The 14,837-nt window shown below is 43.9% G+C and overlaps 1 long non-coding RNA gene and 1 pseudogene across 1 annotated transcript; one reads left to right on the top strand and one right to left on the bottom strand.

The window, feature by feature from the left end:
- Nucleotides 1–1,475: 1,475 nt before the first annotated feature.
- On the top strand, nucleotides 1,476–11,054 carry LOC123592691 (annotated as a pseudogene).
- A 502-nt stretch (nucleotides 11,055–11,556) lies between these two features.
- Nucleotides 11,557–13,714, bottom strand: LOC123593428. The gene is made up of 2 exons (XR_006710312.1): nucleotides 13,587–13,714; nucleotides 11,557–12,025 (listed from the first exon to the last, which is right to left on the bottom strand). It is a non-coding gene; the product is annotated as an uncharacterized LOC123593428 (long non-coding RNA).
- Between the last annotated feature and the right edge of the window lie 1,123 nt (nucleotides 13,715–14,837).

Genomic DNA, 14,837 nt, shown 5'->3' with positions numbered 1-14,837 from the left:
CACCGCCGACTACTGTAAGGATCCAGTAGGCGGTGGCATTTAGAGCCATGCCTGGCACACAGCACCACGAAAGTGTTTGCGGTCACTCGCCATTCTGTCTCCAGCTGTTAGGAGTGCCTGACGGGCTAGTGCCTGACGGGCACCCTACTTACTCAAAGGCATGATGAATTAATCATCTTTATACGACTTATTAGAAAATGTCTTCTTTTTGGTTCTTTATTTTGCACATTCATTCAAAAAATGTATTGAATTCTTTATGATGCTAAGTAAAATAAAACAGAGAAAGACAAATGCCATATGCTTTCACTTATATGTGGACTCTAAAAAATAAAACAAATACATCAACAAACAGAAAGCAGAAACAGACTCATACATACAGAAAACAAACTAGTAGTTTCCAGAGTTGGGGAGGGGTGGGGGTGGGCAAAATGCCTGAAGGAGAGTAGGAGATGCAGGCTTCCAGTTGTTGAAAAAGAAAAAATAAATAAAGTACTGAATTCTTAACAATAGAAAGGTATTACCTTGTTTGCCTGTTGTTAAGAATTCTTTCTTCACTGATGGAGAACTTCTGGAGTTTTCCTCCTAGTTAGTGCTATGCTCTAAGGAAGATCTGGGTAGAAAACCACTTTGCTATCTTGTTTAATCCAGGGGATTAATCCAGGGGATTAAACAAGCAACAGGGGATGCCAACACGTAACAAATAAATAAATCTCAATATGTAACAGTGCAATGGATGATACAGATGAAATTAAATGAGCGAATACCACCTGTGAATTGTAAATTTCGCCACACACCCCCTTCACTCCCTTTTAGCTTGGGAAGATGTGGATGCCCAGACCTCTGCATATCAGCTCTCTTTTTGATCCTTCTATTAATCTTGCTTCAGTTCTTTATACGTAGAGCCAGAGTGCTGCCCTATGCAAATCATTTAAGGATGTAGAGCCTCACTCCAGTATAAAAGGAAAACGCAATATAAGAGGGGTGTGAAACTTGGAGTGGTTACCTAGGTGGGCCTACCTGGGAAGTGGGCAGATCCCAGGATCCTGGCTTAATTCACCTGGGAAAGCCAGGATGTATAACAGAGGACACATCCCTTGAAGGGGAGGCTTCAAAGGTGGGGGGGGGGGGGGAACTTTGCCTGATGGATTGGATATAGAAAATGAAGGGGGAGGTAAGAAGATGGAGGTGATGTTCCCGACAGAAATTCCATGTGCAAAGCAGAGCAGGAAAGCTTAGCATGTTCTGGAGGCCACAAGGAGTTCAGCATTGCTGACCAAATCATGCTGGAGAATGGAAGATAATGGAAAGTGGTAGGCAAGGGCCAAGGCCTTCCTTAGCTGGCTCAAGTGTCTTTTTCTGTGAGCAATGGGGAGACCCTGAAGAATACTGGACATGAGAATGACAGGAATGAATGTCCATGTATGAAATACTTCTTGGGCAGCCACGTGAAGATAACTAGACAAATGAGAGGCAAGATGTTGGCAAAGAAACTCTGGCTATGGTTTAGGTGAGTATCTGAACTAGGCAGGTGCTGAAGGGTGGAAAGAAAACATGGGACACAGAGGGAAAACTGGTGATTGGTTGGGTATGAGATGTGAGAGCAAATTAACAAGCTAAACTCTCCCTCCAGGCTCTGACTTGGGAAGCAGGGTGAATGGCAATGCCAGACACAGGTGAAAAAAAAAAACAGGAACCCGAACCTCTTTGGGGGTTGATTTCCGTTTTAGTCACATTGTTGGAGGTGTCTGTGGGATCATCAGGTGGAGATGTCCAAGGGGCAGTTTCCTAATATGGGTGTGGAGCGCCTGCCACCTGCAAATTTGGGCTCCACCTGTGTCCTTCCCTCATTTCCTCCTTCCCCACCCCACTTCTTATTGATTCCTAAGAATGATGAGAGTTTGAGACCCTTTCCCCAGGAAAACACATCAGTCAGACACACGCAGAAGAGACACCTGTTCTCTGCCTGTGCTTCCCCTTGACTCACACACTATCAGCTCACAACACTGCTGACACCGGATCTGTGGGCTTTTCTCCCACACCAAGCAATCCTGTGACACCAGCTGAGTGTCCTACAATTTAACTCAATTCTGACCATCTACCTGGAGATAGTGTCAGATCCCACAGGTGAAGGGCTCAGTCCCACAAGACTGCCCCCCACAGACACACCTCAGATGCCAGTCACAGGTCCAGTTTGTCGTCTGTGCTTCTGACCAATAGACTCTAAACCAGAGGTTTCCACGACCCCCTCCCCAGGTTCAATTAATTTGCCAGAAGGTTCACAGAACTCGGGAAAACAGTTTACTTACTATTTGCCAGTTAATTAGGAAATGATATGATAATAGATACAGGTGAACATCCAGAAAGAAGAGAGGCATACAGCAAGGTATGTGGGAAGGGGTGCAATGCTTCCACGCCCTCCCCATGCACACCACTCTCCGTGTATGTCTATGTGTACACCAGCCCAGAAGCCTTCTGAACCCCATAATATTGGTGTTTTTATGGAGGCATGATCATATGCAGGACTGATGAATTACTCCATTTCCAGCCCCTCTCCCTCTCTGGAGAATGGGAGTTGGAGATGGAAATCCCAAGCTTCTAATCATGGCAGGTCTTTCTGGTGACTGGCCCCATCCAGGAGCCATCCAGGAGCCATCCAGGAGCCCACCCAGAGTCACCTCCATAGAACAAAAGATGGTCCTAGTGTTCTTATCACTTAGAGATTTACACGGATTTCAAGAGCTCTGTGCCAAGAATAGGAACAAAGACCAGATGCATTTTTATTTTCATTTTTATCACAGCATGCATGCAAATGTTTGGATGATCTCAGGAGATACCATGCATTGATCTCATCTAAGAAACTGAGTCACACACCGATGGCAGAGTAAAAGGAACCCAGCCCTAGGGACACCCCAAGGGCGGGTAGAGGAAGGGGAGTCACAAACGCAACTAAGAGGGAGTGGTGAGGGAGGAGGACCGAGGGAAGGGTGGCCAAAGTGCAGGGCAACTGGGCCAGGGAGGGCAGAGAGCCAGTATCAGGCCGGGGAGGGCCAAGGCTTCACGGATTTGCAAGGAGAAGTCGCTGGTGACATTGGTAAAGATTCTGTAATGTGATGAGGCACAAAGAACTAAGAAGTGACCTGCAGATGAAGTGGGTTAGTGAGTGTAGACTCTTCTCTCAGCTGGCGTCTGATTAGATCTGAGGTCATTATTCACAGAACGGCACAGAGCACCCTGCACACTAACTGCTTCCACCGGCAACACATGACCAGTAACCAATGTTAATTTCAACAGTTCAAGCCTCTTAGGAAATGAAAGTCAGGTTTAAAGTGAGAATACTTTGAAGAAATAGTGAGGAAACAGAGAGCAGTGAGTGGAGAAGAAAAACAAAAGGTACAAAGAGATATGAGTCACAGAGGGAATTATGACTCAGTCTATGTGCATTCATGAGTATTTTCCCTCTAAAGACTAAAAGCTGAGCTCTTTGCTTTCCTATTCTAAATGTGAAATCAGAAATGAATAAACATGCTTGGAGGTGTCATTGAACTTCAGAGACAATATACAAATAAGATGTAATTTCCTCTCAGCAAAGATAGTAGAAATGCATTTGGTTTACAAACTAATTGAAGGAGGAAAAAACAGCTTCAAGATACACACTCATTTAGAGGCACCTGGGTGGCTCAGTAGGTTAAGTATCTGACTTTGACTCAGGTCATGATCTCAGGGTTCACGAGCTCAAGCCCTGCATTGGGCTCTGTGCTGACAGCTCAGATCCTGGAGTTGGCTTGGGCTTCTCTCTCTCCCTCTCTCTCTCTGCCCCTCCCCTGCTCACACTCTGTCTCTCTCTCTCTCTCTCTCTCAAAAATAAATAAAAACATTAAAAAAAAATTTTAAGATACACACTCATTTAAATAATCCACATCTGTAGTGAGGCTAATCCACTAATCATCCTTGCATACATAGATGGCAAGGGTGATTACTGAAAGATGGATAAGGGCAGCAAGGAAACAATTAGAAAGAAGGAAAGAAAGAAAGAAAGAAAGAAAGAAAGAAAGAAAGAAAGAAAGAAAGAAAGAGAAAAAGAGAAAAAAGAAAGAGGAAGGAAGGAAGGAAGGAAGGAAGGAAGGAAGGAAGGAAGGAAACTTACTGTATAGAAAGGTGTGAAAAAGCCTGTGTCTTGCTTCCTGGAATTCATGCTTCCCGCATATAAATTATTAATTCTTCCTAGAACCGCAAGGAAGGGCTCTTTTTTTCCCAGGATGTCACTGAGGGAATCATGTGAACGCTGTGCGCATCCACACAGCAGGTCTCCCCTCTACTCCTTCTTTTTTTAAATTTTTTTTTCAACGTTTATTTATTTTTGGGACAGAGAGACAGAGCATGAACGGGGGAGGGGCAGAGAGAGAGGGAGACACAGAATCGGAAACAGGCTCCAGGCTCTGAGCCATCAGCCCAGAGCCCGACGCGGAGCTCGAACTCACGGACCGCGAGATCGTGACCTGGCTGAAGTCGGACGCTTAACCGACTGCGCCACCCAGGCGCCCCATCCCCTCTCCTCCTTCTTGCTCATGGTCTCACAGTACACTCCACACATGGGCCCACGTTGAGGGAGTCTTGGGAACACATCAGAACTCCTTTGATCAAGACTGCAAGATTTCTTTGCAATTATAAAATCCTATGAATCTTTTGTTGATTAATTTATAATGACTTATAACTATATTCTTTTTAAAAATTTTTTAATGTTTATTTTTGAGAAAGAGAGGAAGAGAGAATGAGAGTGTACATGCGCAAGCAGGCGAGGGGCAGAGAGGGAGGGAGACAGAAGATCTGAAGCAGACTCCGATCTGACAGTGCAGAGCCAGCCCCATGCAGGGCTCCAACTCACAAACCCTGAGATCGAGACCTGGGCCCAAGTCAGATGCTTAACCGACTGAGCCACGGAGGGGCCCCTACTTATAACTACATTCTTAATTCTAGGAACACTAACAGCTAACACTTCAATAGCCCTTAGTTATGTGCCAAGCATTCATCTGGGTACTTTCCGTATAACCTCAGCCCAATCTTTATAACATGAAAAAAGAGAGACTGGCTGAGTCACTGGCCAAGGTCACACAGCTAATAAGTAACAGAACTGGAACTGAACCCAGGTAATCTGTTCTTAACCACTACCTCCTGTTCTAATCTATATGCTTACCACACAGAAAGTGCAAAAGTAAAATAATAAACACCCATGTTCCCACCAGCCAGAACTGGCTACTAACATTTAAGCCAGTAGGTACTATAACATTCCTTTTCTAAAGAATCCAAACAGTGGGGTGCCTGGGTGGCTCAGTCGGTTAAGCGTCCGACTTTGGCTCGGGTCATGATCTCACAGTTTGTGAGTTCGAGCCCTGAACTGGGCTCTGTGCTGACAGCTCAGAGCCTGGAGCCTCCTTCGGATTCTGTGTATCCCTCTCTCTCTCTGCCCCTCCCCCACTCATGCTGTCTATCTCTCATAAATAAACAAAAAAAAAAAAAATAGAAAGGAAGAATTGAACACACAAACAATACACGGACCCATCCTTCCTTCTCGTGCTCTGCACTTATTGCCACAAATTTAATTCATATTCTTCCAATCTGATTGGTAGTGGTGCCACGGGCACTTACAGGTGAAATGGTCCCCTTTATTTTCACCTGACTGCTGCCTGTCTATTGCTTAAAGACCACTACACTGCAACCCCTCCCACTCAAAACTCCTGCACTTGGGATTGCATTTGAACCAACCAAAAATGAGAGCCATTCTTGAAGCAAAGATTGAGATCGAACTGAAGTACAAGGACTGATAGATAAGGCTCCATCTGGAGAACAGCTTTTAATGCTGAGACGGATTGTGTGGCAGAACATTCTGGGGGGGACAGGGGAAAAGCAAGGAGTCCTTCTACAGATGTTTAAAGAGCTGGACTCCTGTCTCTGCCCTGAAGGCTGCCCGCCACAGACTCCCCCATCTCAGGCAACTGTGACTCCATTCAGGAGCTCAGGCAAAATTTTCTGCATGACCTTTCAGCTTTTTGTCTCAAAGTCCATGTCCCACAGTTCAGGTCAGAGATCTTTTTTCGTTTTGCTCGCTGATGACTTCCAGGGGTCTAGAATGGTGAGTAACTCATGATAAGCTCTGAGTAAAATATTCGTTAGGGAGTTGGAGATGCCAAAGGAAGACAGGAAACAGCAGGAAAAGTCCAAGTCTTCAAGGCAGACGGCCTGAGTTGGATTGTCTGGGCAAAACCCAACCTGCTTTGCGGTGTGACACGTATTACACATACTTACATCAGGCCTCACCCACACTCTTAAACAGCTCTGTTGTTTCCCTGACTCAAAACAGTCTTGGGTGGAGACAGTGAATATACCCATTTGACAGGCTGCAGACATAAGCCCCATATGTTATAAGAGCAATCAATACCCATGCTAATAACTTAGTAAGGATTTGTGAACAATTAAGATAATATACGCCAAGGATTACCTATATGCCAGATACTGCTGTAGGTGTGGGGATGTATGAGCCAGCAAAATAAAGATCTCTGCCTTCATGGAGGTAGTAGGGGAAGCAGGCAATCAATGTAGTCCTTGTACTGTTGTATAAGGGGATAAGGGCAAGGGAATTTTTATTCTGGAATAAGAATTATCATTAATAATTTAAAGGATTTTTCTAATGTTTATTTTATTATTGAAAGAGAGAGACACAGTGTGAGTCGGGGAAGGGCAGAGAGAGAGGGAGACACAGAATCCGAAGCAAGGCTCCAAGCTGAGACCACAGAGCCCGATGCGGGGCTCAAACCCACGAACTGTGAGATCATGACCCGAGCTGAAGTCGGACGACCAACCAACTCAGCCACCCAAGCGCCCAAATTTAAAGAATTTAGTAAACAAATATTTGTTCACTCAATCCTGGAAGGGATAGAATCAAGGCAGCCCTCAGTTTTATTTTGGAAATTTTAAGAAATGTAAGGTCAGTGTGCTGTCCCCTGAGTGGGGGAAACATTACATTTTATCTTATATACGTTGTCCCCTGGGTCATACTGAATAATACCTTCCTACCAGGTTTGCGTCATCTTTCTCCCTCACATGCCACACGCTCGACACATCGTCCACTCTGCCCACCTCTTTTCTAGGCTCATGATGAGGAAACTGAGTGACTCACTCAGGTTCTGCAGGTGGGTTAGTGATGAAAGAATATGGAGCCTGGGTTCTGACACATTTATAGGTTCTCAAAGTATCCCCTGCTAGAAGTCTAGAATCTCATGGGCTGGACTGGGTTGGGTGAAGGGAGAGGGGAGGTACATAGGTACATAGGTACATAGGTACATATAGCTACAGTATTCATTTATTCAGGAAATAATTATTTACAATAATAATAAAGCTAATTTATTGAGTGTTGTAGGTCCAGCCCTAGTCCAACAATTCCACAAATATCCTTTTTTTTTAAGTGTATTTATTTAATTTGAGAGAGAGGGAGAGAGATAGAGCACATGTGCCAGCAGGGGATGGGCAGAGAGAGAGAGGGAGAGAATCTCAAGCAGGCTCCGCCCCGTCAGCACAGAGCCCTATGCACGGGTCAAACTCAAAAACCATGAAATCATGACCTGAGCCAAAATCAAGAGTTGGATGCTTAACTGACTGATCCACCCAGGCACTCCTTCACAAATATTCTTATTAGATCTTCACAAAACCCTATGAAGTCTAGGAAACTGAGGCTCTGAGATGTTGCATAAATTGCTCAAGATCCCAACCCAGAAGTGAGAGCATCAGGAGAAAAACCAGGCAGTCTCATTTCAGAGCTCTTGAGAAGAAAAGAAACCGTATGCAAATGCAAATGCAAAAAAAATACATATGCAAAAAGAGAAGTGATAATACACACTTCATATTATCCCACATCAAAGGCTCATAATAGCTGGCAGACCCACTTAAAAAAATGATAGACCCATTTGCATCAAAACTGGCCTGAGCTCGGGGCACCTGGGTGGCTCAGTCGGTTAGGTGTCTGACTTCGACTCAGGTCATGATCTCATGGTTCATGAGTTCAAGCCCCGTTTCAGGCTCTGTGCTGACAGCTCAGAGCCTGGAGCTTGCTTCGGATTCTGTGTCTCCCTCTCTCTCTGACCCTCTCCTGCTCATGCTCTGTCTCTCTCTGCCTCTCAAAAACAAATAAACATTGATTTAAAAAAAAAACTGGCCTGAGCTCTATTCTGCTACTTCATGGTCCCCTGTGCCACTATGTCACCTGCACGTCGAGACTTTGGCTCCATACAATGTCCAGCACTTCACCAACTATCCACCAAATAATTTAATGCCAACTGATCATCCTTACTCAAGGAGTCTCCAAATCACACCTTTTGAATCTTACCATTCCTCTTATATATGATGCCTGCATTGTTATGTAAAGTATAGCTCAACTGGGCATTTGGTTACTTACCTTGAAATGCAATTCCTACCAGACAATATAAAGCCTTCCTTTTCCCCTTAACTACTTTCACAGTAAGGAATTAATCCCGCTTAAGTCACAGCAAATATGAGAGGTGTTTTCTAGAGTTTTCTTTTTAAAGAATCATTATGGACTCATGAATTTTCATGTATTTGATGTCTTTCCATATAAACATTGCTCTTTTTGGTGTTAAAATCGCCTTGACTTGACTTTTTTGGAACCCTTTGCAGATCACTCCTTTAGCCACACCATCAGCCAGGCTTAAAAGCTTCCTTGTTTCCAGCACAAGTTTTAGGTGCACCTGTCAGGTTCCTTTCAGGGGGATAACATAAGGAGTCAAGATCCAGGCCTTCAGAGCTGCTATATAGCTTCTCTCTGCTGCCCCCAGGCTGGGTGCCCGGACAGGGGATTCTATAGTGCAAAAGACGGTCTGAGTCCTCAACTAGAGGTGGGCTACCTAGAGGACTCAGAGGTCTAAGACAGCCCACTGGGGAGCTGAGGACCCAGCAATGTGAAAGAACCAGTCCCAGTTCAGGTGAAAATGCTCCAAGACCAGAACAGAGTCCAGAGGGCCTGGAAGATTTGTAAGCAAGGATGAGAATAGAACAAGGACGAGTCAAGGCCCAGGCATTTCTGCCCTGTTCCTCCACCAGCGGAAAACAGTGGTGAACAATATCTCAGTGTGTGCAATCCTCAGAAGAGGAAGCAGGGAATAGGATTACTTTTGTTTCAGTTTAGTCATTAAAATCTGCACCGAATGAATGAGTAGAAGTTACCTGGAATTTCTGATAAGTTCTGGATCCTGCTAATGAATGTTTACAAAGCACATGATAAGTAACAGACTAAAGTTAACAGAAAAACTCAGAAACTGAGGTTTTCTCGCCTGAGTTTACATAGTTCTGGCAATTTGTGATTGTGATGGTTTCAATGCATATGTAGAATATAGTCCTTTTCTGCTCATATGTTGTTTCTAGCACAGCAGGTCAAATAGAATAAAATATCAATATTTCACAGTGTCCCCAAATAATAATACAACTTCAGATGTTCTACTACCTGGTTTAAGAGCTCCAATACTATCTCAAGCTTCGCCAATACATGAAATAATTGGGTAGTGATAGGTATGGCTGAAAATGTAATTGAGCTCAAGATGTGATTTAAACATTTACTTTTACACTGAGAGAAAATGTTAGAACAACTTGCATTTGGGCTACCCCCTTAAGTTCTTAAAATTCAATGCCACCAATTTGAAATTTAATGTCACTGTTGGCATTTCTAGAATTATGAGCCATACCACTTGACCAAGTAATGACAAATATTACCATTTCAGGGATATGTTATGTAAGAGGAAACCCCATACCAAAAATCTTAACCTCCATTAATAACTGAATTTTTGATGTTGTCATTAATATGTCTATCCCAACTCTGAACTAGAATGATAACATTTGCATGGAATCTGCATTTAACCACATAGGAAGAAATATGCAGGATAATGTATAGATTCAAAGTCTTAAAATATATAGATCAGGGCTTCTAGGTGTGGTGAGCAGCTAGTCAGTAGCTGAACATGTCAAGTCTCCTTGGTGTTTCCTTATTATTTTTTAGTAATCTCTACCCACAACGTGGGGCCCAAACTCATGACCTTGAGATCAAGTGTGGTGTGCTCTGCTGACTGAGCCAGCCAGGCACCCCATCCTGTAGCTGAATATGCCAGGCAGCACTGAACTCCATCCGCTGGCTGCAGCCCTGAGGACTTCCTCAGAGTGGGATGTGAGACCTTTTACTCAGAATATCCTCAGTGTTATGTGGATGTCCAACCCATTTCACAGGAGAAGATTGCAACAAGAGAGACCTCATCAGCCAGTGTGGTCAACATCAGCTGAAGGGCAGCCTACTTACACTCTTGCCTTTTCCTCAACCTCAAAAGTACCTACCAATGCATCCAAGGGCAAGGTCCTCACCAACCTGCTTAGCATGCATCCAAGTACAAGGTCCACACTAACCTGACTACCATGCCTCCAAGTGCAAGGTCCACACCATCCCCCACATCACAGTCTTACTGAATGTCTCACAACAGAGCCCTGAGGCCAGCATGGTCCACCTACACTACAAATGGATCCCTGAGGAAGACAGCTATGTGGTTGACATTAGTTCTCACTTTCAAGAAGCATAGACTTCATTGGACTGTGTTTGGGGAAAGGGAGGCAAGGTTCATGTCCATCGCAATGCCAGGATCCCCTGTTCACTCAACTCTGCATGGGTTATCTCCTGAAGACCAAGTAACTTGCCTGAAGGAGGCCTTACATTATATCAAGCAGAGAAGTATGATCTCACCCAGTTTGGCCTCATGGGCCAGGTCCTGCAGTATGAATCTGGGATCCTGCCTTCTACAGCCACCCCAGGCTCCCTCCAGCCAAGGGGAGAGAGCTGGCTCTTCATTTACAGACCGTTTGCAGTCACTGAGCCCTGACATGCAGAGTTCCTACCGCACACACCCTACCTCGGTGCTCCACCAGTGCCCACCCACTCAATGGGAGTCCATGGGCACAGACACATCCTGCTAAAGCTAGGATGGGGGGACCATCCCAGCCTCAAGAGCAACTGTGGTTTTCTTTCTCACTCATGTACATTTCATACCTGTGCAACACTAAAGACCTCACTCTGTTCCCCTGCCCCAGTGGGATAGTGAGCAGTCACCAGGCTTGCAGTCAAACTTCAGACTAACCTCAGGGATAGGTCCTCAAGGCTGAAGGAAGGGCCAAGTCGCTATAAGAGCACAGTGAGCACTGACTCCTGTTCTTCCAGCCCCCTGCATTCTCAGGGCTGCCCAATCTCTGCACCTAAAGTTACCTTCTCACTCCAAGCATAAGGTAGCAAATACCTGCAGCAACAGGGAAGAAAGCAGTTGCTAGACCAGGAGATAAAAGCAGTCACAAGAACAATTCATTCTGAAGGAAGCATAATTTCAATCTTAGTTTTCAAATTTGGCAGCCTCGGTATCAGTCTCTGTTGCTTCAGGACATAACATGATCACCATCCAAGAAAGTAATCCTACAGGGTTTATAGGGACATCATATATATGCTGATTTGACCCCTCAAATTTTTTGAGATTCCCTCTTGAGTCCAACAGAGGCAGTTGGTTGAAGTAGCAAGACATTGACATGCTGAGTTTCCTTTTCCTTAGAGGCTCTTTCCTGATCTTGAACTTTGGCATAATTCTTATTCACATTTGGGCATTTCTCTTTGCACGACTCCTCAAAGACACTCTTGTGTCATTTGAAAAGCATTCTTCAGACCATAGACCGAAAACGATCCCTTTGAGGTGGCGGCGGTGGATGCCAAGAGAAAAAGGGTACCTACTGTGTATTCCGGGTCAGTGGTGTTGAAGACAGAAATGACAGGTTTCCCCAGCTTATGGTCCTGATGTGCTTGTCCCATCTCCTGTGACACACTTGCTTTCTTCCCTGCCCCTGGGGGTCATCTTCAAGCTACTGACTCCGGCACTCACAGATCTCACAGTGTGGTGCTACTTTTTTGTCTGTGAGCTATTTCTCCAGGGGAAAAGGCAGTCATTTCCTAAAATCCATATGAATGGGAAGAAAAGCACTGTTATTGGTTTTTGTTTTCCATATGCAAAATAAAACTAGTAAAAGAGGAAATATATATACACACATATATATAATTAACCATTTCACTGTCAACATACATAACTGAGGCTAAATTTATACATTTGTATGTATGAATAATTCATAAAACATCTATTTTTTATAACTTTTTACTACTCATCTCAAACTTACAGAAAAGTTGCAAGAATAACAAAAACTCCCGTAACTTAATCAGATTCACCATTAACACATTGTCTAATTTGCTTTTTTAAATTTTCTCATATACTCATATACATTTACCTGTCATTGGTTTTTTTCCTAAGCCCATTCAGGAATAAATTACAGACATCATGCCCTTCTATTCCTAAAGACCCAATGTCTACCTAAAGACATTCTCTTACATGACACAATATAGTTATGAAGATAAAGAAATTTAACACTGACACATGCTGTGACCAAAATTCAAACATGGTCAATTTGTCCCTGTATTGTCCTTTCTAACACTGGTCTAGGACCCACTCTAGGATGATATGTTGCATTTATTCACCCTGTATCTTTGGTATCCTATAATGTGAAATGGCCTCTCTGCCTTCGTTGCCTCCCAAGACCTTAACAATTTTTAAAAATACAGGCCAGTTATTTTGTAAAATATCCTGTGATTGATTATAACATCCTTATTATTAGATTCAAGTTATACATTTGGGGCAGAAGTATCACAGAAGTGATCTGTCTTCTGTGCAGCCTATCAGGAGGCACGTGATGTAGCTTTGTCCCATTCTTCTTTTTTTTTTTTTTTTTTGCTTTGTCCCATTCTTGATGACCATTTGGTTAAGATGGCATCTTTCAGGTGTCACAATTATTAAATTTCAACATTATAAATGCTCTTCTCATCAAAATATTCCAGCTAGGTTTAACACCTGTTCATGATTCTTGCCATCATGGTTACAAAATGATAAAGAAAACACTTTTCAGTGTTTTCTTTTCCAGAATTGCAATGTTTCCCCCCCCCCCATAACAGCCTTGTTTAGCTAACCATCCCAAACCACCCACCATTCCCTCATGAACTGTGTCTTGTTTTCTCATCTGTGAAAAGGGACAGTGAGTGTTTCCCACAAGAGAATGACCAGCACTGTGGCCCTTAGAGAGTGATAACTAAGTGTTCAAACCTTGGGCTGGGTCCATGGACCTTTAAATCACACAAGATCAACTCACCTGATCACATTAAAAGAATGCAGCTGGCACTACCGCCAACCACTCTTATGGGTGAGAACTGGGGAAATTTTACACACAGACCCAGCCCAGTATGAAGCTTTTCTGCAGACCACTCACACAGCTGTCTTTCTCTGAACAAACAGAATAAAGGGGAAGATGTTTATCTCTGGAAATCTCAAGACTCAAGAATCCTAGACTCAAGAATGGGCTTCCTGGAGAGCCGTTGGTCATCCACAAGGGCTACGTTGCCATTACCATAACCCAGGCAAAAATCACTGCTTCTTCGTCACTCTCTTAGTTAACCTTATTTAACCACTTACCCTACTAGACACTTAGCAGGCTCTGGAGGTCCACTCTGAGTTGCTTTCTGGGAAGCGACTGGCAAGTTTTCCTTGGAATCTTGAGAATGTACACTCTTACTCTCCAATGTGAACCACTTTCCACAGCAGGCCTGTTGTAAGATAGATAGAACTATAAACCTCATTTTTCAGGTAACCACAGACGTTTAGAGAGATTACTGGTAAGTAACTTGCCTGAACTTCTAGCTAGTTAGTATTAGTAAGAGTCAAAGCCTTGATTGGAAGCTGAACTGAGTCCGGAGTCTGCACTCTATTTTTTTTAATGTTGTATTATTATTATTTTGAGAGACAGAGAGACACAGAGCACAAGTGGGGAGGGGAAGAGAGAGAGACACACACACAGAATCCAAAGCAGGCTCCAGGCTCTGAGCTGTCAGCACAGAGCCTGATGCAGAGCTCGAACTCACGAGCCATGAGATCATGACCTCAGCCAAAGTCAGATGCTTAACCGACTAAGCCACCCAGGCACACCCAGAGTCTGTACCCTTAACTCCTATGTTATACTAGTCCAAAATAAACTCATAGATTGTTCTTGGCGGGGCCAGAAGCAGGGTGAGCTGAGCAAGGTGCCTAGGATGCCAAATTTAAGAAGGCTGTCACTACTCTCAGGTGCTGATCCTACACTTGCAAGGCACTGAAAGGAGTGGCTTGTTAAACTTTGTACCCTAGGCTCTTTGTTTACCTCACCCCCCTCCCAGCCCTGGTTCTTGGGGAGAGCTGGCCAGTGTGAACTCATCTCGCTAACAACTCATTGTGCAACTCACAAGTATCTCTGGGCTACATGGAATGTAAAGATTTCAGTTTTCTTCCTTTGAGCAATGGACAAGCTATTTAGCCTTGAGCCTATTCTGTCCCAGAGCACTGAAGAGAGAGCAGGGACTAAGATGGCTAAAGCCCTCCCATAGCTTGTAGCCTAAACATTCATTTCCAGTGGGATCAATATGGCAGACCAATACTTGGGCCTTCTAACAAATCTCCTCAACTAAGCATTGGCACATTTTTTGAGGATTTCAAAGTACACAGAAGGATGAAACTCTGCTATCATGACAACCATATCATTTTTCCATTTTATTCACTTTTTTGCATTTAGCATGGTTGTGGTTTGCTTTCCCCACTGATAGAATGAGCACTTTTGGGTATTAACTCGGTTGTGCTTCCCCTGAGTTTTATTTCTTTACAGAACTTAGAACTCTCGATAGAGGCATGGGCTCA

The sequence above is a fragment of the Leopardus geoffroyi genome, chromosome D4 (assembly GCF_018350155.1).
Source record: "Leopardus geoffroyi isolate Oge1 chromosome D4, O.geoffroyi_Oge1_pat1.0, whole genome shotgun sequence".
Classification (NCBI taxonomy): Eukaryota; Metazoa; Chordata; class Mammalia; order Carnivora; family Felidae; genus Leopardus; species Leopardus geoffroyi.
Note: the sequence above shows the minus strand (reverse complement) of the source record. Positions and strands in the feature narration are given on the sequence as shown.